Source organism: Felis catus, chromosome B3 (genome assembly GCF_018350175.1).
Source record: "Felis catus isolate Fca126 chromosome B3, F.catus_Fca126_mat1.0, whole genome shotgun sequence".
NCBI lineage: Eukaryota > Metazoa > Chordata > Mammalia > Carnivora > Felidae > Felis > Felis catus.
The window spans coordinates 100,799,908-100,822,994 of NC_058373.1; the positions used below are offsets into that span (position 1 = coordinate 100,799,908).

At 38.1% G+C, this 23,087-nt stretch overlaps 1 long non-coding RNA gene across 1 annotated transcript in view; it reads right to left on the reverse strand.

The window, feature by feature from the left end:
• The window catches only part of LOC123386087, a 32,871-nt gene extending 12,312 nt beyond the window's left edge, over positions 1–20,559 (reverse strand). The window contains exons 1-2 of the long non-coding RNA XR_006599603.1: positions 20,407–20,559; positions 18,655–18,752 (exon numbers count right to left, since the gene is read on the reverse strand). This is a non-coding gene — a long non-coding RNA (uncharacterized LOC123386087). The remainder of the gene's footprint in view (positions 1–18,654; positions 18,753–20,406) is intronic.
• Between the last annotated feature and the right edge of the window lie 2,528 nt (positions 20,560–23,087).

Consider the following 23,087-nt stretch of genomic DNA (forward strand, 5'->3'; position numbering starts at 1 on the left):
TCTTGCTACTTTCAGATTTTATGTTTCAAATTATTCTACATAATTTGAACCCAATGTGGGGCTGGAACTCATGACCCTGCGATAAAGAGTTACATGCTCCACTGACTGAGCCAACCAGGTTCCCCACAATTATTCAAGGCTTTTAATTTTATTTTTTAAACCAGCTTTAGTGAGGTGTAATCACATAGAGTGAAATTCCTTTTTAGGTATACAGTTCAATGATTTGACAAATGAATACAGGTGTGTATCCACTATCACAATGAAGATACAGAACATTTCCATGACCCCATTAAGGATGCTTAATGCCTCTTTGTAGTCACTATCCTTCTCCTATCCCCAGACCCTGCTGATTTTATCTCTCTTACTATAGGTTTCCCTTTTCCAAAATAAATCTGACATAAATAAAATCATGCAGGGGCTCTGGGTGGCCCAGTTGGTTAAGCGTCAGACTCTTGATTTCGGCTCAGGCCATGATCTCCTGGTTGGTGAGATTGAGCCCTGCAGTGGGCTCTGTGCAGACAGCGTGGAGCCTGCTTGGGATTTTCCCCTTCCCTCAAAGTAAATAAACAAAAATTAATAAAATAAAATAAAATCGTGCTGTGTGGGAGGCTTTTCTATTTTCATCATGAAAGCTAATATAGTCCCTGCTCCTTCTGCCTGTGCTATGCTTACATTCAATTTTTGACTGTTTTTGTTTTGGGTGCCCAGAGAGCCTAGGAGAGGCAATGAAAAAGAGATAAAAACAAAAGGGATTGTTATATGGGAGTTAAGAAGAGTGGTATCAATATGAGAAATGAATGAATGGAACACATTTCTTTTGTCTGCTTCCACCTGTCGATCTGAAGCATAATCTAGAGCAAGTTCAAATTCTGGAAGGAATAATGACATGATGACAGCTGTGTGACAGGATGACTTTCCAACATCACACACAGGGGGGTTCAGAACACGCATATCTGTGGAGATGTGTGAAGATGTACAGCACTTATGTGGCCATGGCTGTTTCCCTCTCCCACTGCAGACATGAATGATCGGTCAGGACTCTGATCCCAACATGCAGCCTCCAATCCTTCTCAGGACAGCATTCTTTTTTTTTTTTTTTTTTTTAATTTTTTTTTTCAACGTTTATTTATTTTTGGGACAGAGAGAGACAGAGCATGAACGGGGGAGGGGCAGAGAGAGAGGGAGACACAGAATCGGAAACAGGCTCCAGGCTCTGAGCCATCAGCCCAGAGCCTGACGCGGGGCTTGAACTCACGGACCGCGAGATCGTGACCTGGCTGAAGTTGGACGCTTAACCGACTGCGCCACCCAGGCGCCCCATGGACAGCATTCTTGAACTTACTATTTGTGGATCAGAACTGTCAAAAGAGATGAAACCTATTGCCACTCCAGAGGCTTATGTTTAAGGACATAACAGTTGTTAATAAAACATCATTGGGTGAGGTGAGGTTTTTGGCTGGTCTTAGAGACAGAGTATTTTGAATTTATTTGGTAGCAAGACCCCCAGCAAGATCTTGGTAGAGTCTATCACAGAAATGCTTTTCAAGGGCATTATTTGAAGTATGATATAACATTGCTTTCTGTAAATATTTTGCAAGCTTTGCAAACATACAGGATAAATTTACCGAATCCTAGAATTTTTGTTTCTTGTTTTCTATTCACAGTCATTAAACATTCATTTGTTAAATGGTTAACACATTCCATTACTCTACAGAATTTATATTTGTACCACAACAATGTTTCAGAGCAATTCAAGATTAAATTAATGTGACAGGTCCTATTTATCAATATGGCAGCCCAACTGTTGGAGGACAAAGGATGATTTACACCCAAGTGTGTGTGTGTGTGTGTGTGTGTGTGTGTGTGTGTGTGTGTCCATACACATCTTGCATAAACTTGTGGGCTCTGCTTTGGTATTTCTTTAAAACTGGAGGATTCCTGATAAAATAATCTTCTAAATACCTCAACATATGGTTTGAATCATCAAAAAGAAAAAAAAAAACACTTGTAAAAGCACATAGAGGCACCCAAAAACACGTACATCTTACAAGTCAACTCCCTTTGTAGTCAATGTAAACCATGAAAGACAGTTATTTTGAGTCAAATTCCAACATATGTATATTTTCAAAGTATCTTGCTCACTTGAATTATGAGAGGTGCTTCAAGTAAAGACAACACGGGAAATTCACTATACTTACACTATGTGCTTATAATTAGAATATTTTCTGGCCAAAGGTCAAAGCTATTTTGAATGCCTGTGTTGCTATGGATTTTGTTTGTCCTAAGAGTTTGTAAAAAGGAGTAAGAGGGGCCAATCATTTCATGTGCTTACATGTTCCTGTGACATGCAAGGAATTCCTGTGACATGTCCATGGAATTGGACATACTAATATGAATAAATGATAATTAAATGCAAAATGCAGTCGACCAAGATGTTAGTACTTTCAATATTTTTTTGTGGTAAAAACATGAAACTACCCAATTTTAGACGTAGAGAGGCCTCAGAGGTCATCATCTAATCTCATTGTGCAGATATGCACACCCAGCAGCAGAGTGGGTGTGGGAGTTGTTTAAAGTCACCCAGTTAGTTAGAGCAGACTTGTTGGTAGAATCCATGTCTGAAGACTTGTAGTTCTATGTCTTTAGGCATTTACTTATTTTTGGTGTTGTTTTTTTTTTTAAACTTCACACTTGAAAGTTCTGTAGTCATTGGGAAGTTACTTCAGTGTTGACAGTGCTCCTCCCTGGGCTGGCAAGAAGAGCTAAGGGATGGTGAAGAAACTTGCATTCATGATTTCTGTGGGGAGCTGACATACAGGGACACTGGGGGTGACTTTAAGAAGGTCAAAGCCAGGGAGGTTGGAGAACCCAGGTGACTTCTTTCTATGAACATATCACTGCTCGCTTGGAATTTAGTCATGGAATGGCCAAAATTTTTTTTTTGAAAAAAAAAAAAATTTATTAATTTATTTTTGAGACAGAGAGAGACAGACCATGAACAGGGAAGGGTCAGAGAGAGAGGGAGACACAGAATCTGAAACAGGCTCCAGGCTCTGAGCCATCAGCACAGAGCCTGATGCGGGGCTTGAACTCACGAACCGCGAGATCATGACCTGAGCCGAAGTCGGACGCTTAACTGACTGAGCCACCCAGGCGCCCCTGAAAAAAAATTTTAAGGTTATTTTTGAGAGAGAGAGAGAGACAGAGACAGAATGTGAACAGGAGAGGGGCAGAGAGAGAGAGGGAGACACTGAATCCAAAGCAGGCTCCAGGCTCTGAGCTGTCAGCACAGAGCCCTACGCGGGGCTGGAACTCAAGAGCCATGAGATCACAACCTGAGCTGAAGTCGGACGCTTAACCGACTGAGCCACCCAGGCGCCGCATGGAATGGCCAATCTTGTTCTGTTACCCGACATTGTCGATACATGTAATTTCCTTTTCCATGCATGTTGTCTTGTTTATGTGGCACAGCAGGGATGGCCACTGCAGAGCCGAAAGGCTGGTGTGGGGACAACTATGAGAACTTCCTTGACATCTTCAGCATCAGTTGATGAGCTCTGTGAGTCCGGAAGAGGGGTGGGTTGGGCAGATCCAGGAAGATATTATCTTGATGCTGTTATTGTGGTAATGTTTTTACATGCCTCTGTCCTCTTTGTTGACCTGGCAACCCCCTATTCGTCATTCAAGACTGAGCACTCATGCATGTGTCTTCTTTGAGTGTCCCCAAGACTACCTTTCCCCTTTCTCCCTCCTTTGTGTTCTGTGTTTCAGAGAGATATATTTGAAATGAGGTGGATGATTTCTTTTCTTTTTTAAGTTTATTTATTTATTTTGAGAGAGAGACAGCATCAGCAGGGCAGGGGCAGAGAAAGAGAGGAAGAGAGAGAGAGAGAGAGAGAGAGAGAATCCCAAGCAGGCTCCACACTGCCAGCACAGAGCCAAACACAGAGCTTGAACCCACACAACGATGAGATCATGACCTGAGCTGAAACTGAGAGTCGGATGCTTAATCGACTGAGCCACCCAGGCTCCCCTGGGCTGCATGATTTCTGAGATCATTTCCACTATTTAACATTTCCTAGTCCTTTTGACTTTCAGGTCAGTACAGACACTGCAGCTAGAAATAGCTGCTTGGAATGTTTAGGAAGAGACTTGGTGAGTCAAGGCCTCTCAGTTTTCCTTGCCTTCCAGCATGGAAAGAACATGGAAGAGACGTGATGTTCTTGCCTGCCTTGGGGAGATGCAAATGCTCTGAGAGCACAAGAGCTAGGAGTAGGAGATCATAAACGGCAGAAACTTCCGGCTAGAGTCTGAGACAGGGACTGAAGAACACCAGGCTGGTGCTCAAGGAACCATGTGGAACCAGATGCACCTCCAGGCACAAGATGAATCACTCCACTTCATGGAGAAAATCCACAGCCCTGAGGTCCTTCCTCCCAGCCCCCCAACAAAGTTATGCAACTTCTGCCCAGACACAACCTTAAGAGAAGGAGAATGAAGAAAGACATCCTGAGAAAAAAACACTCAGCCCTGCTGCAGGGTTTGATCTTTGAATTAAATGAATATTTAACCTACTATCAATTGCATTAGACCAAAAGAGGCTGGGATAGCTTTAACTGACAAATATAAATTTTTTTTTCTTTTGCTATCATTGGACATGTGAATTTGAAGGCAAGATGAGATCTACTAGAGATAATAAAGATCATTCCTTTTTAAAAGTATGTCTAAGCATCGGGTAAAGTTAACTTGTCCATCCATCCTCCTTCCCTATCACCATCAGCCCCAAATGATGTTTTAGAAAAAGATTTAGTGAGTAAAAATAGGATCAACAAGCCTAGATCTGCAGATTACATAAGGAGACAGTTTCACAAAGTCTTGGACATTGTCTTTGGGTGTCTTGAGTGTGTAGCCTGTCCTCTGCTCTAGCACTCATGGCTTGGGGACACCTTCCTGGTGCACTTGCCAGACTTGAGTCCCCAGAGGAGAGGGTCTTGCATGTCCCTTGAGCCTCTGCCTCTTCTACAAACACGCCATTAATTAGGGACACAGAAAATGTCCTTCCTTGGGGACGCTTTCATGCTCCTTGGTCCTTTGCAATATCATGGTGCCAGTCTTTATTATCTAACACTTGAAACCAAAATTCTCTTGGTTTCTATGTGCAGAAGAACATTTGATAAACCTTCAGGGTAAATAATGAGAAGCGCAGGTTAGCTGTAGACAAGGCAACAAAAGAGATCGATGGGTGGTTCTGTACTTGAATAGGGCCATGGCTGAGCAGATGGGGCAAGGGGTAAAGGAGAAGGAGGAGCAGCTTGGACAGACAAAGAACTTTAAAGAACATTTTATGTTTGCAGACTGCCATACTCACAAAACCTTTTGTGAGTGTTTTTGGCTGTTTGTTTGGTGTAGAGATCATGAAAAGTGGCTGATATCCTTACCTGGATTGGAAGATGAGAAGATGATTCCCAACTGGAAGGAATTCTGCAGGTGACCTTGGGAACATAAGGAACCCAGGAACTCACAGAAATTTGGGGGATGGCACTGGCCTTTGCACAAATGATGGAATCGGGGTTTAAAGACAATCTTATCTAGATTTTAGACCAGCATCTGGATTACATTAATTGAAAGTCTCGGCCAAACCTAATACCTCTCCCTTCTGTCTCTTCCCCAATCTCAGCGAGCTCTTATTTCGGAGGCATTTTAAGTTTTCATTCCTTAGGTGGAGCTGTTTTCTATTCTCTTCAGAAAACATGGAGGGAAGGAGGAGGGCCCTCATTCTCTATTTGGGTTTCTCATTTCCAGGGTGGAGCCACTGGCTGGTTCAAAGAAAGATACATGAGAAACAGAAAATTCTCCACACAGGTCCCTATCAAAATCACATTTTATTGATTTGGCAGTGCAGCTATTATGTGTGCAAATATTGAAAGAATCCTTTAACTGAGGGGCTGAGAGTTGTGATTTTAAATCTGGCCATCCTTTCCTCATTAAATATGCGTGTCTAGCGCACACCTTCGCCAACTGCTCAGTGCCTGGATCTCTGCAGAGTTGATTTTTGCTGCAACAAAATACAGTGGTTCCTGGGACTCTCCTAAGCCTCTGAAGCCAGTATGTTGCATTCCACAAAGCTCTCACTATGTTACATTGTATCCACTGTTCTTCAGTGACACTGTGCTACAATAAGGACTTCTTTCACTTACAAAACAAAAATCCAAAATTGAGATACCTTAGGAAAATGAGAAACTTCTTTTGACTCCAGAGTCCTGCTTTCAGGTGTGGCTGGACCCAAGAACTCAAACTGCACTGATTTTGAATTAGTTTGTTACATACTTAGAGCTGACCCGAAAATATACATTAAAAAAATCCATCCCAGTATTCTCTGCCTTTCTCTTCCATTTGCTTATCTTCCTGTTTCTCCCACCATCTACCTATCTATCTACAATTGGTCTATTGCCTATGAATAGGTTTTTCTCTCTCTCTTCTGCTGGGTGGAATTACTCAGGAGTCTGCTCACCAATCTGTAAATCAGACAGATGGCCCAACTGGTTTAGAGTCTGATATAAATTAAGCCCCACTAAAATGCATTAGATGCTGATGCTGGTGCACCCAGGTGCTGGTAAAAAAAAAGTTTTCCTCCCAGGAGTTGTGCAACTGTAGCAAATAACCAAAGAAGGAGAAGATGAGACACACAGAGAGCATTTTATTAGTCAAATGCAGCTTTGTGCCTTCTGGCTTTGTAAATGAATTTCTCATGGCAGATAAAGAAAATCTGTCACTTAAGTAACCAAAGCAGATAGCACATGCCGAATCACTCATCCAGCTGGTCTGAAATCTGAGGCTTAGAGCCTGCCTGTTTTGGTTTGAATTTCCAAGAGATGCAAGTTTAAAATGTTAAAAATTTCATCTGGCTAACATTCCAGGGGAAGGCAGCCCCAAATGAAGCTTTCACTATAATCCTTTCCTTTTGATTTTTAATTGTAGCAGATATAATACGTGCAAATGTTTAAAAGCATGTATACACAATTTAAAATACACAGCAGTGTGTCCAACACCTAGATAAAGACATAGAATATTACCAATAACTTAGAAGCTTACTCTGTGTCCCTTGCCAAAAATCTCTCCCACTTTCTCCACCAAGAGGCAACCACTGTCTTCTTTGTGTTAATTCTTTTCTTGTTTTTTCTTGTTGTTGTTTTGGCGCCTATTTAAGCATCCCTATACAATATATCAATTTTGCCTGTATACGAGCTTTAAATAAGGTGAAATAATACTGATTTACACTGATGCAAGTAGGTGTAATTCAAGTAGGTGTAATTCCTTCATTTTTTCACTACTAGACAGAAGCCCATTGTCTGAATGTACAATATATTTATCTATTCTATTGTGACGGGCATTTGAGACAATGCTGCTGTGAGTACTCTTGTCTCCTGGTGCATACTTTCAACTGTTTCTTTTGGAGTTGCTGAGTTACAGAATGCATGTGTTCTCTTTTGCTAGGTAATGCCAGCCTATTCTCCCATAAAGTTGTTTGGTATTAACTAACGTAAAAATGTGTGCCAATCTGGTGTGTGTGGAATGATATTTTATTATAGTTTCAGTTTGCTTGTGCCTGAGTTTTAATGAGGTTGACATTTTTCTCTTTCTTTCTATCTACACATTTTCCTTCTTTGCTAAGGCTTATGAAGCACTTGGATTGCCTCTTCCTGTTCATGTATTTGACTTATTTTTCTATTGAGTTTTCTTGTAGGACTTTATGTAGTCAAGATACTAGCCTTTTGTCAGTTATATGTACCATCCGTGTCTTTTCCCAATATGTGGCTTATCTTTTCATCGTTTTTATGGTGGTTTGGGTTGAATAAAAAAATAATTTCATAGTAGTCAAATTTATCATTTTTTTTTTTTTGGTATCTTTATATACTTCATCTTTTTGTTTAAGAAATATTTCTTGGGGCACCCGGGTGGTTCAGTAGGCTAAGTGTCTGGCTCTTGATTTCAGCTCAGGTCATGATCTCACCATTTGGGGGACTGAGCCCTGCCTCTGGCTCCATGGTGAACGTGGAGCCTGCTTGGGATTGTCTCTCTCCCTTTCTGTCTGCCCCTTCCCTGCTCACACTGTCTCTCTCTCTCAAAAAAAAAAAAAAAAAAAAAAAAAGAAAAAAAAAAAAAAAAGAAAAGAAAAAGAAAAAGAAAAAAAAGAAATATTTCTCTAACCTGAGGTCATAAAGGTTTCTCCTTATTATCTTTAAAAGTTTTATAGTTTTGCTAATCATATGTAAGACTTTAAACTACCTACAACAGATATTAACCAAATCATTTTTTCCTATATGAATAGCCAATATAGTCCATCTTTTCTTCACAGATCTGCCATGCTTAAACATAAATTGAATTTCAATTATTTTAATAATTCATTGGTCTACCTGGCTATCCTTGCACCAACATCCTTCTGTCTTAATTAGTATGGCTTTATATTGCCTTGCTATCTGATAACAAGACCACATACTTTGCTATCATCAGGAGGGCCTTAGTTTTTGTTTGCTGTTTATTTAGTCCTTTGTTCTTTCGTATACATTTTAAGAGAATTTAACTGACATTTCATTGAGAATATGAATACATTTGGCAAACATTGAAATCTCTATTATGTGTGGTATCTTTTTTTTTTTTAAGTAGGCTTCACACCCAAGGTGGAGCAGAGCCCAAAGAGGGACTTGAACTCCTGACCCTGAGATCAAGACTTGAGCTGAGATCAAGAGTTCAATGCTTAACGGACTGAGCCACCTGGTGCTCCTTTATTACGTATATTTTATCTGTCCATTCATTTAATTCCTTGCAATGAGTTTTATCTATAAAAGAATATCTTTTGTTGGATATATCTCTACATAGTTAATATTTTGTGTTTTTGTAGCTATTATACATGGTAGCTTTCTAAAAGTTACATTTTCTTTCTTTCTTTCTTTCTTTCTTTCTTTCTTTCTTTCTTTCTTTCTTTCTTTCAACATTTATTTATTTTTGAGAGACAAAGTGAGACAGAGCATAAGTGGGGAAGCGGCAGAGAGAGGAGGACACAGAATCTGAAGCAAGCTCCAGGCTCTGAGCTGTCAGCACAGAGCCCACATGGGGCTCGAACGCATGGACCGCAAAATCATGACCTGAGCCGAAGTCAGGTGCTGAACCAACTGAGCCACCCAGGCGCCCCTAACATTTACATTTTCTAATTGATTATTGCAGTGTTTAAAAATGCAGTTGATTTTTTATATTGATCTCTAAAAATTTAGTTATCTTACCAAACTCTTTTAACATTTCCAATAATTTATTTAATGTATACTGTAAAAATATTGTATAAGTAGCATAATATTAAATATATTTTATGTTCGACCATCTTTGATTTTTAATTGGACCGTTTAGTACATTTACATGTATTGTGATTATTGATCTATTTGGGCTTATTTCCAATCGTACCATGCTTTGTATTTGTATTACCTTTTCTGTTCTTTCATGCTCTCTTTTTCCTCTCTCTCTCTTTCTTTAGCCTCTTTTGCCTTGAGGCTTCTCCTCTGTCTCCTTTTCACTCCCTTCATACTTAACAATTGTAAAGTTGATTAGCCTTACCCTCCTTCAAAATAAGGGCACATATTCTTAGAATTAACCATTTTGAATCAACTTTCTTACGTATATGATGAGTCCTTTCACTGTCTCTATTTATATTTTCTATTATTTTTAGAAAGCAATATTTTTTCTTCTTTAGGGACGCCAATTATACATAGAGTAGATATTACTTGCTAATCTTCTATTTAACCACTTTCTCTCTGATTATTTTTAGTTCTCTCTCTATGTCATTTTTATTATTTTTTGTTTTCCTATCTTTTTCTATTTGAAAATATTTTGCTTTGGATACCCTGTAATTTATTCTCCATTCCTGAGGGTTTTTTTTTCCTTTTTCTTCCACTTTTTTCTCACATTCAGTGAACTCTTGCTCCATTTATTTCTTTTTTTTTGTACATTTCTGTGCAAAGTTTTCAAATTTCTGGTAATAAGTATTTTTTAATTACAAATAAATGTTTGAGACTATTTAGTTCCATTTAGAGAGTTGTGTTATGATTTTCTTCTGCCTTGTAGTTTTTTTGTGGAGAATTTTCATCAGGTGGAATGTTCCAATTTTCATGTCCTGTTTTCTTACTACACCAGCTTGAAGAGATTTGCTTTTATTTCTCCTGTTTACAGATATTTTGTAGAGAGTTCCTAGTACAAGAACACCTGTCAATATAGTGAAGTGTGAGTTTTTTAATGGACAGCATTGTGGGCTGTTGGCCTGCCTTGTGATTCTCTTTTATTTAGGCAGAGTCATTACCTTTCTTCTCTGTTTTTTCTTTCACTTCCACATCTCAGAAGGGTACTTCCTATCTTTTTTCTTCCAGAAGTAATGCTTCTTCAAGACTGCCACCTCCATTTTAGCTGAATTTCCTATAACTAGTGCCATGGCCCAACACGTTCCGGATTTGTGTTTACTATTTCAGAGTTTAGTGTTGGACTTTCTTTTTGTGGGAGGGATTTTGTCTTTGTTCTATTGATGTCCTCTATTCATCTCTTCCTTTCCCCAGTGTATTAAGATTGCTTTCTACTACTCTCCACACCAATTGTCTTGCAGTGACAGCAGGAAATCTAATATTTGATTTGGAATTTAGTATTGCAAATTCCAAAATAGTAATCCAAATAATTTTATTGGAATTTAGTACTTATTTTTATACTTGTGAGTTATTTGAAGTGTTCTCTGTGTCCTGGATCATGCGGGTTTATTTATTCTCCTTTTTGATCTCATGATTTTGGGGACAGTATGTGCCAAGATTTATGTTCAGGTAGCTGCCATTATTCTAATGTCAATCAGAATTACTGTGCATGCCTTAAGGTGAAAAGAGGCTCTCATACATATATCATAAACACCCATATAGAAAATTGGACGGAGTCAAATTTCAAAGGGGAAAAGAAATCAATGGCCAATAAGTATATGAAAAAGAGTCAATCTCACCAATAGCTAAACACAAATAAAAACAATATTATTTCCTCACTCTCACAATGAAAAAAGTTATTATTATTATTGTTATTTTAAAGTTTTATTTATTTTTGAGACAGCAAGAACAAGTGGGGGAGGGGCAGAGAGAGAGAGAGGAGAAAAAGAATCCCAAGCAGGTTTTACAATGCCAGCAAACAGCCCTATGGAAAAAAGATAGGAAGTACCCTTCTGAGATGTGGAAGTGAAAGAAAAAACAGAGAAGAAAGGTAATGACTCTGCCTAAATAAAAGAGAATCACAAGGCAGGCCAACAGCCCACAATGCTGTCCATTAAAAAACTCACACTTCACTATATTGACAGATGTTCTTGTACTAGGAACTCTCTACAAAATATCTGTAAACAGGAGAAATAAAAGCAAATCTCTTCAAGCTGGTGTAGTAAGAAAACAGGACATGAAAATTGGAACATTCCACCTGATGAACTCACGAACCATGAGATCATGACCTGAGCTAAAACCAAGGGTCAGATGCTTAACTGACTGAGCCACCCAGGTGCCCCTTAAAAAATTATTTTTAAAGGCTTTTTTTTTAGTTTATGTATTTATTTTGAGGAAGAGTGCATGTGCACGTGTATAAACAGGGAAGGGGCAGAGAGAGAGAGGGAGAGAGAGAATCCCAAGCAGGCTCCATGGTATCAGTGCAGATCCTGATGCTGGGCTCAAACTCATGAATGGTAAGATCATGACCTGAGCTGAAATCAACAGTCCAACACTTAACCAACTGAGCCACCTAGGTACCCCGGAATGAAAAAATTATTGAAATAATAAGATCTACTTTTGATAAGGGAGCCAGGAAATTAACAATCTCACATACTGCTAATGGTAGTGTAAGTTGGCACAATCTTTTTAGAGCGCAGTTTTTCACACGTACAAAAAAAACTTTAAAAGGTACATATTCCTTTATCTAGTTACTTCACTTCCAGATAGTTTTGCAAAGGAAATAATTATTGAGCAACTAATGATATATGTAAGTTATTTACTGGGTAATATTTTTGATTTATAAAAATCTGTTATCAACCTAAATACTCGTCTACAAAGCCTTGTCTAACCTTTGAAATGATGTGAATCTGTATTTGTTCTCATGAAAATAAATGTCTATGATTCTATTTTTAAGTAAAAAAGTGTAATTACAAAATGAAATTATGTACTAATTATGCAGTTAAGTAAATGTTTACAAATTCATACACAAATACAAACACATACATAAACAAACAAACAAAAGTCTGGAAGGAAATACAACAAAATTGAACTGTGGCTATCTTGGCAGGGTGAGATTATGGGTTATTTTTATTTTCTTCTTCAAAATACTTTTCTAAATCATTTTCTTATTTAAAAACATTTGGCATGTATTACTTCTGCATCAAAAAAAGCTTTTTAATTAAAAAGTTATGCTGAATATCTTGAGACCAGCACCAAATTATACTGATCCAACTCAAGAACAATTTCTGAGGCAAAGATATCTATATCCCATTTAACTTTGAAATTATCTTAAATGGATCCTTAAGGCAACTTCTTGACCCTAATAAATCCCAGAAGATTCTTGACACATTTAGGATTTAGGATTAATAGTATGTCTCCTTTTCTCTCCCCACTCCCATTTTTTTTATTATGTGAGCCAACTTGTTGACTACAAATATTGTTGGAAAGTGGCTACAAGCATAGCAGTATAATTTATCAACACTAGTACTTTCTGGAATGTACCAGAAATAACATAACTCTCACTTGATAGTAAAAAAATACCTCCCCAAAGAAATGTTATCTGCTGTGACTGTTTACAAGCCTAGATCTCTTTTCTTCCAGTTTAAAAAATACAAGCCAGCTAATCAACATTAACAAAAATAACTTAGTTTTACAACTAGCACATAGAAAAGTAGAGGGTGCTATTAAGCTTTCACAGTTCATTTCTAGATCCTGTCTTGTGGTTTCTTTCCTCTTCTATGGTGCACTAGGAGCCCCAGGTGGGAGTTGGGAGGCCACCTTCAGTCTAGCAGCTCTAAGGTGGTGTGAGACTTGGGACAAAGCATTGATTCTCTGGGCTTTTTTTTTTTTTTTAATGAAGCAATGTAGCAATAAAGAGTATAGGAGGTTGATGAGTGGATCTTTTAGATTTCCCCAAAACTCTAATATTCTGTAAGTCAATGAATTGCCTTTGCTTACCAATGTAAATTCTGTAATTCAGGCAGCTACACCTGTTTGATTTTGATTTTCTTTAATTCATCTTGATTTTGACTTAAGGCTGGTAATCATAAATCATTTTTAAATTACTTCTCATACATCCTCACTTATTAGAGTATCTTAAAGTTTTAAAATGTGCTTTCAAAATAGGTTTCAAATTTGTTGTAGTATACCATTTTCATATTTGCAAAAGAGTGAAATGTTCCTTTGTGAAGTAGAAGCAACCATAGAATATGTTGATTTCTTGCTCTGATAGTTCTTGCCAAGGGATAGTGTGTGGGCACAGCCTAGTGTCTGTGTAATTTACCACTATGGGAAAGGGGGGGCAAGAAGCAGAAGGTAGATTTTATGGTGAGGCAGCATCTTTTTAAGAAATGTACCTCCAGTGGAGCCTGTGGCTCAGTCAGTTGAGCTCCTGACTTTAGCTCAGGTCATGATCTCCCTGCTGGTGAGTACCAGCCCCACGTGGGACTCGCTGCTGTAAGCACAGAGCCTGCTTCCTGTCCTCTGTCCCCATCTCTCTCTGCCCCTCCCCCACTCACACTCGCTCCTGCGCGTGAGCGCTCTCTCTCTCTCAAAAATGAATAAACATTAAGAAAAAAACCCAACAAGAAATACATCCCCATAATCAGGCTGGAAAAAAACATAATTTCTTTAGACATAATTAAAAAATAATATCTGTTTATTTATTGATTCTAGTTATTGTTATGTAACAGTATTTGTATAAACATTTTATGTTCCCTTTAATTATTCTAGTTGCTTCCCTGTGTACTTTAGAGAAGTCATCTGACCTCATTAGTTTTGTTTTAGTTGTCTTTTAACTGTGAATGGGACAAGATGGTCTAAAATACCTTCTTACACCAAAATTCTTATCTAAATGTCAAAAACCAATGATATTGGTAAGAATGAATTTTTAGCTTTGTTCTTATTGCATATGTCTGTTGCAGGAGAATTAGAAAACAGGGATTAGAGAGAAAATGTGTCTATAATTCATTAGAATTATATATATATATACATACATATATATATATATAAAATCTATTCTCTCTCTCTCTATATATATCTATATATATATAATCTATTCTATTCTATTCTATTTCTATTGTATTATATCACCCAGTGATAACCATTGTTAATATTTTGAGTAACTATGAAAGTTTACATGATTTTGCCCATATGAATTGCAAAAATAGAAGCATTTGTAATTTTAATTCTATCTGCCTCCTGAAAGGAAATGTGAAACTGAATACTTTCACTTATATTTTTCATTGAGTTATAATTCACAGACAGTAAAATCCACCCTTTTTTAGTGTGCAGTTTTGGAAAAAGCATATAGTCATATAACAACCACACAAATCAAGATGTAGAGCATTTGGATCAGTTCCAAAAGTTCTGTCATGTCTTTTTGTCATCAGTTCATCCCTGACTCCCAGATTCTGGCAACAATCCATCTTTTCTTTGTCCCTATAGTTTCCTCTTTTACAGAATGTCGTAGAGTATGTAGGCTTTTAAGTCTGGCTTCTTTCACTCAGTGCGATACGTTCACCCGTCTTGTGTGTACCAGCACTTTGTTCTTTTTATTGTTGAGTATTGTTCTATTGTTTAGATGAACCACAGCTTGTTGATCCATTTACCAGTTAAACGGCGTATGAGATGTTTCTAGTTTTTGGTGATTATGAATAAAGCCACTATTGCAAACATTTGCATTCAGATTTTGGCTTGAAGATGTTTTCATTTCTTTTGTAGTTAGGAGAGGGCTGCCCAATCATACAGTATGTGTGTATAACTTTCTGAGAAACAACCAAAGGGTTTTCCCCAGTGAATGAACCATTTTTCATTTCTAACAGCAAAGTATGAAAGTTCTCATTGCTCTGCATCTCTGTCAGCATCTGGTATTGTCAGGATTTTTTGTTTTTTGTTTTTTTTTAAGCCAAGCTAATAGATATGTAGTGGTATCTCCTCATAGTTTAAATTTGCATTTACCTAGTGACAAATGATGTTGAGCATCTTTGAATGTGCTTCTTTGTCATCTATCTATATGTCTTTTTTTGGTGAAGTGTTTACATCTTTTACCTATTTTTTTAATTGGGTTGTCTGTTTTCTTATTATTGCATTTTAAGAGTCCTTTATATATTTTGGATTAAAGCCCTTTATCACATATTTGTGTTAGGAATATTTTTTTACAAGTCTGTGGCTTATTTTTTCATTTTTTTTATAGTGTCTTTTGATGAACAGGAGTTTTAGTTTTGATGAAGTTCAGCTTATCAACTTCTTTTGTGTATCATGTTTTTGTCTCATGTCCAAAAAATCATTGCCTAACCCAAGGTCTCAAGATTTTCTGCTATGTTTCCTTGCAGAGATGTATAGTCTTAGTTTTTACATTTAGGTCTATAGTTCATTTTAGGTTAGTTTTTATATATGGTATGAAGTATGGGTCAAGATGCATTCTTTAGCCTATAGATGTCCAGTTGTCCCGGAACCATGTGTTGAAATGACTATCCTTTCCCCATTGAATTGCTTTTGCAACATTCCATTTTGGTAAATAACATAAACCAGTAATTTGCATATATTGCCAATGCCAGTTCACAGGGGTCTATGGCTGGATCTGTTTTACGTGTCATATGTGTAACTGAGATGACAGACTATGTTTGGAGAGAATCAGTACCTCTTAGAGCAGGTTAATTTTAACATTTTTCTCTAGTGTATCAGCAGATTCTACTCTATTTTGTGAGATCTGTTTACAAGTTCTGGTTTCCATTAGAAAAAATATGTATACACACACACACACACACACACACACACATAACCATACACAGTCTTTGCCTTTGGGTTCATTTACTCAAAGTTTTCATAATTTTAAAACCAAAACTAGAAGAAATTCCTAATCTATGAATATTTGGAATTTAGAATGCATTTTTACATAGGAATAGTGTTTGTCAATGATGGTTACATACCCAGGCTATTCCATAAATATTTGATTCATCCATCAAGAAGAAATACCATACATTTATAATAAAGAGAAGAACCGGTGAGTAGATGGAGGTTGTAGAGATTATGATGGGAACTTACTTAAAATATTTTCAGTATTACAGACATTGGTTCTCAAGTAGAACCATTTAGCCAAGAAAGTATGACTTTCATTTTTTTATATATGCGTAGCATGATTATTTTATACGTTACTCATGGTGGCATTGGACATGATATTCATTAAATGCCCACTATGTGCAGATAAGTAGTAGTGCTTTTCTTAAGTTATTTAAATTAATTTCATTTCCATAACAATTCATAGTAGGCAATTTATCACCATTTTATAGTTTTGAAAACTCAGATTTAGAAAGCTTATGTAATTTGCTCAAGATCTCGTAATTAATAAGTGGTGGATCTGGAATTCAAATCCAGTTGTGTCTCACTCCAGAGCTCACTGTTCCTTGATGATTAAGGTGACCTCTTGGCTAGTAAAATAAGTGAGTGGAAGAGACATTTCCTTTCAAAGAGAGAGAGGGTGGGGAAGAATAAAGGGAGTTAAATGAGATGGATGTATATAAGTAGAAAAGCTTGCTTGAGGTAGGACTGAACGACTTGGGAGTGATGACTGTAAAGAGATGAACATGTTCTGCCAAGAAAAAAAAAGGAAGAAAGAAAAAAAATCCTTGAAGAGGGAAATAGGATAGGGCATAGGAAAGGGATGTGAAATAAACGAGTTCCTGTTTCTGACCACTAGGTGACACCATTGACAGAAAACACCTCGGTTGCAGTCTGGAGGTGGTGGTAATGGGGGTTGCATGGGGAGCACCAGGCAGGGAAGAGGGGAGAAGGCGGGCAAAAAGATTGTAGGGGGAAGTGGCAGTCCATCTCCATAACGGACGTTTGAAGCAGCCAGGAATCATGTCAATCACATGGAGAATGCCTTAATGAGAAAGGGGTATAGCATATGGCCTGTTCGGGTGTCACTTTTAATCTAAATGTGCATCACTGATATATCTGACAAACACCAAGTAGGGAGCCAGGGTAAGTGTAGGAGTTAAGAGCACAGAATCTGGAGTGTGATGCTGCCTCATAGGTCTGCAGCCTGACGCTGCCACTACTAACTGTGTTATATTACACAAGCCATGTAACCGTTCTGAGCCTCAGTTTCCTTCTCTGTTACATGGGTATAACAATATCACCTCAAAGAGGTGTTGTGAAGATCAAATGAAATAATAAGGTAAAGCACTTATAGTGCTTTCCTCAAAGCGCTTGTGAAGTGCTATCATTGTTGTTCCTGTTGCTATCAGATGGAATCTCTAAAACAATGACAGCTCAATTAAAATCAAAGGTGAATAATTTAACTCAGTTCAAACAGTAAGAGAGGCTTTTTAGTTAATAGATTTTTTTTTTTACTTTTGTTGTGTGTAAACAAAAGGTTTGTGCTTGAGTTAGCACCGTATTTTCACCTCCAGGATGCCTTTTAATTTCATAACAGAAGATAAAAAGGTTGTATTCTTGAACATCTTACTAAGAAACCACACAAATGTTGTAATATTCGTGGTCAATTCCAGGCAAAATTTCAAGACGAAATTCATCTTTGAGACCTGCTCAGCTCTCACGTCCATCCATTTTGGTGCGTCTCATTCTCTATTCCCTTCTCTCTGCTCCCCTGACCCCTGACTGTCTCTTATCCTCTCCCCAAGCTTCCAGTGATCTCATTCGGATCTTTAGCTGCTCCCAGCACCTGTACACCCAGAATGCTTTTCCTCTTATGTCTTCCCAGTCCCAAAGTTGCAAAATTACTTGTTCTGCATTCTCCCCATTCATGTTCAGCCAATCCCGCCAACTTGGCAATCAAAAGTTGGATTTGACTAATTCATAACAAATTGAGAATGAATGAATACTCTTACCATCCCCAGGAATGTTTGCATTTTGTAAATACCTTGTTACCAGAAATAGATCTACAGTTGATGGCATTTCAAGTCCTATGAGAAAGCTAACAAGAATTGTGAGCTCTGTGAATGAGAGTTTAGGAGGGGAGGGTCATCCTTAAATCACAGCATTTAGGTGGCCACCAAGGAAATACAGATGATTGAAAATCACCAGAAACTCCGATATTTTTCATTTATTCAATACATTTACACATTTCAACTTCTTACCAATGTTGCTTGCACTTAGAAAACTAAATTCTCTTTACTCTCTTTTTATTTCTCTATTTTACCATTTTGCAACACTCTTCGTATGGCAGAGGCTCCAGATTACTCTCCAGTAGCCATTCTCTTTTCCTTCCAAAGTAATAAAACCCCTAATCTTATGGCCATCAGAATAACGGCTATATTCCTCAGCTTTGTGTGCAGCTGGGAGTGGTCATGCATTTACATTTTGGACAATAGGATGCAAGCAAGAGTGTTGTTTGCAATTTAAGGGAATATCCTTAAAGGAGACGACTTACCCAACTCCTTCCCTTTTCTCCTTGCAGTTGGCTGGAAGGCAGATATAGAGACTAGAGCTCTAGACACCATCTTAGATCAGGCCACGGAAGTCCATTTCCTGGAAGTGACATAACAGAAAGTGGGAAGGAGCCTGGGTCCCTAATGACTTAATCCAATTACTATGCCAGCTTTGGTCTGCTGATCTCTGGAACTGTGACATAATAGAGAGAACTCTGTGTGTTTAAGCCACTGTTAATTTGTGTTTTTATCACATGCAGGTGAATTTCATTCTAGGTGCACGTAGCTAGTAGGAAGTTACGGTTGAACTAAACAACCAGCTCATGAATAACTGTGAATCCATGAAAGTATAATTCAAATTCACGAAGACAATTTTTGTAGTTAGTATCTGTCATACACAGCCTAAATCTCTTAGCAGGGGGATCTCTGATTCCAATGATCTAGATTAGAGAATGGCACTGTTCAACAGAACTTTCTGTGATAATGGAAAGTTCTGTATTAGGGTTATTTCTATGGAAGCCACTAGTCACACATGGCTATTAAACACTTGAAAAGGGGCTTTTGTGAATGAGAAACGGAATTTTAAATTTTATTTATTTGTAATTAATTTAAACTTGAGTGCCTACAGGTGGCTTATGGCTACTTCATTGAATAGGATGGCTCTGACTCCCAGTTTGACTCATACTCAACACATTCACAATTTTCCTTGATTTGAGCTACATTTTAAGCAAGGAAACTGGATCTCCAAAATGACCAATGGGTTGGTGAAGCCAGTTACAGCTAACTGAAGCTACTTCTTAGAAAAGTAGAGTGAGCATCAAAGAAAGGTTAAAATATCCCTTGCCCCCACAATAAGAATATGCCCAAATATATTTAGATGCTTCACACTACGTTGTTATAGAATCTTAAAACATGGAAGGTTGAAATACAGATTTGTTTCTTTTGGTAGCAACCATGAGAAACCACAGGTGGTGTGTGGTCGACCCGTGACCTTGTGCTATTGTCTCAATGACCCTACTGATTTCCAGGCTCATTCATTCCCGCATTTCTGGTGAATAAGGTCTCTTTCTGGTACCTCAGGTGTTCACTGAGATTACCGGGTTCTGCCTACAGGTGGCACAGTGTGAGCATGGCTATTTGTTCCGGAGCCGTTTCCATTCCAGTCTCTTTACATTCTTTGTAAAACTGTAAATGGCTAAAACAAATACCCTTTGCTGTTGGTTTAACTGTCATGCGTTCTATCAACAGCCCTCACAGCCAGGGCTGTTATTAGCAAGGTGGACCCTGCTCATTTTCTAATTCTGCACTAGAAGCACAAGATTTGTAACAGCTGGTGGGGGGAAGCCGGGTGTCTCGGTGTTTGTGTGTGTATCAGGGAACCTGCCCTTAAAGAGGGCTTTCGGATTTAGAAAACAATGCTAGAATTCCAAAACAAGCCCAAGATCTTCATTCAGAGACCACACCTATTATAGTAATCCCCTCTTATCTGTAGGAGATACGTTTTAAGACCCCCAGCTGATGCCTGAACTGCAGATAGTACCGAAGCCTATGTATACGATGTTTTTTTCTATACATATATACCTATGATAAAGTGTAATTTATAAATTAGGCACAGTAAGAGATTAACAACAACAGTAATAAAATAGAACAACATTATAACGATTATAATTATAATAAAAGTTATGTGAATGTGCTCGCTCTCTCTCACCATCTGTCTCAGTCTCTCTCAAAATATCTGATTGTCCTGTACTCACCCTTCTTCTTGCGATGATATGAGATGATAAAATACCTACATGATGCGATAAAGTAAGGTGAGTGACGTAGGCGTTGTGACGCAGCATGAGGCAACTGCTAACCTTCTAGTGATTAGTCAGAAGGAGAATCATCTGCTCCTCCACCGCAGTTGACCTTGGGTAACTGAAACGTCAGAAAGCAAATCTGCTGATAAGGGGACGACTGCCTGGGGCGCCTGGGTGGCTCAGTTGGTTGAGCGTCCGACTTTGGCTCAAGTCATTATCTCATGGTTTCTGAGTTTGAGCCCTGCGTTGGGCTCTGTGCTGACAGCTCAGAGCCTGGAGCCTGCTTCTGTGTCTTCCTTTCTCTCTGCCCCTCCCCGACTCATGCTCGCGCTCTCCCTCTCTCAAAAATAAACATAAAAAAAAAAAAAAAAGAGGGGACCACCTTATGTGTACACACACACACACGGAGTTTGTGTTGGATGTGTTAATTTTGTAAGCCAGTGGATTTCCTGGCTTATGAACTATTCAGTAAAGGAGTCTCCCTGACTTTCTGCTTAGATTCTAGAGATTAATGCTTGAGAGATAATAGGGAGGTGTATGAGTGGCTCTGGTTATCTTCTAAAGGCACAGAAACATTTATGCATTGACCTTTTTTCTTATGCATATCTTTTCCCATCCAGTCCAAGGGTTGACTGTATAGCTCAGGCCAGGTCGTTTTTTGTCACTACGGGTGAGGTACCACCTGGAAAATTTCTGTTCCTTCTGTGGGCTCAGAGAGTTTTGGTGCCATCCAGATTTAGTGACTCCACACATCACTTCCTACATGTGTGATTTTTGGCAATTGTTTAACTTGTTGGTTTCTTTATCTTTAAAATGTGGGTAATAATAGCTCCTGCTGCATAGGGTCATTATGTGATTTAAGTGTGATAATGGAACTTAATGTGGTTAGTATTTTCCATGCAACAAAGTGTTCAATAAAGATACAGGTATTACTAATGTACTGTTTCAAATTAGTGAACAAATGTATCATCACTCCTTTTATTAAAAAGCATTAAAGTGCCCACTTACACATATTCTAATTCCAATCATGCATAGTTACTGACATCGACCCATACAAATAAAAAGTATGTAATTTGAACTACATTCATACGATCTGTAATTCAAATCAGGTTTATTTTTGTTTTTTGGTTTTTTTTTTTTGTTTTGTTTTTTTGAGGTGGGAAATGTTGGGGGATGCTCGGTTAGAAAATCACTTCACAGAAGTAAGTCAAGGCTGAAGTGTCAAAGGGGAATTCGTAGTTTTGAATGAAGACAAACCAGGTCAAATGCATTGTTAAGTACTAAGAATGTGCAGTAATTCATTTTTCCCCTGGAATATTAAATAAAATCCAGCTTAACTGAATAAGGACACACAAAAATCTGAAATCATCCATCTAAGTAGGGTGAGAGAAAAACTTGCCCAGAAAAGGAATTAGTGTTACACTGGGCCCTGGAAAGCAGGAAACAGTGGAGGCAGAACTCTCAACTGGGACCCAGAGGACTATGGGAAAAAAAGTCAGCACAAAGTGTCAGAGTAGGTTCAGGGTCAGTCTGGATGTTGAATGAATAAAAGGAACTGACGATCAAGGAATCTAGCACAGGCCCAAATAAATGTTGGTTAAATGAAAAAATTTTGGTGGCCTACTACTAGATTAATATTAATCAAAACTACCATGCCCTTCCAACACGATGGCTTAAATAATGTAAACATTTATTTTTTCTCTCATGTACTAAAGTCTTGAGATAGAGAACTCATGGATATTTTAGTGGCTCCATGAGGTTAGGGATCCAGTATCTTTCCAGCTTACTCTCTACAATCCCTATGAAGTGGTCTTTGTCCTCACGGCCCAAGATGGTGGCTAGAATGCTAGTCATCATAACCATGTTCTAGATAGCAAGATGGAGGAAAGGAAAAGAGACAAAGAGCACACACCAGCTGTCCTTAAAGGAAATTTCCTGGAATGTGTCACATAACAGTTTTGTTTACATCTTACTGGTCAGAATTTAGGCACAGGTCCTTAGCTCTAAGGTATGCTAGGCAGTGAGGTCTTTAGTTTTGTCAAGCACAGTCTGGAGTTCCATTATTAGAGAAAAGGAGAATGGATATTAGGCTAGGCAACCAGCAATCTCTAGTAGTATTCATTCACTTTCATCCTCTATCCTTACAGAACCTAGATTTTCCTTTAGGGACTTACCCCTCTTCCACTGTGTGTTAGAGAGCAGACTTGAAATTTGGGCAGGATTGATTTTGCTTCAAGCTCCACAGGCAGACCCTGCTTGATTAACGGCAGAGAAGTGTGACACCTCTACTCTTTCCGAGAACTTGTATTAATCATTTTCTACCTGCAAAAGAAGACAAATCTGCTAAGTGTCTGACCAAGGAACACTTTCTACTGTCAAAGCAGTGAGATATACATATTACAACATTATGTTTATTAAATTCATGTTTATATAATATATACCTATAATACATAATATATATATTGTATCTTGACATTATATCCTTGACATTACTGTTTAGTAGGATCTGATCTATACTGTAGGCTTGGGACCAATGTGTATTGTTCCCCTTCTCTCTCTTTTCCAAATGGGATTTAAAAAAGTTGTCTTGTTTTCTCTGCACCATTGCATATCAAGTATATTGATGGAGGTTACTT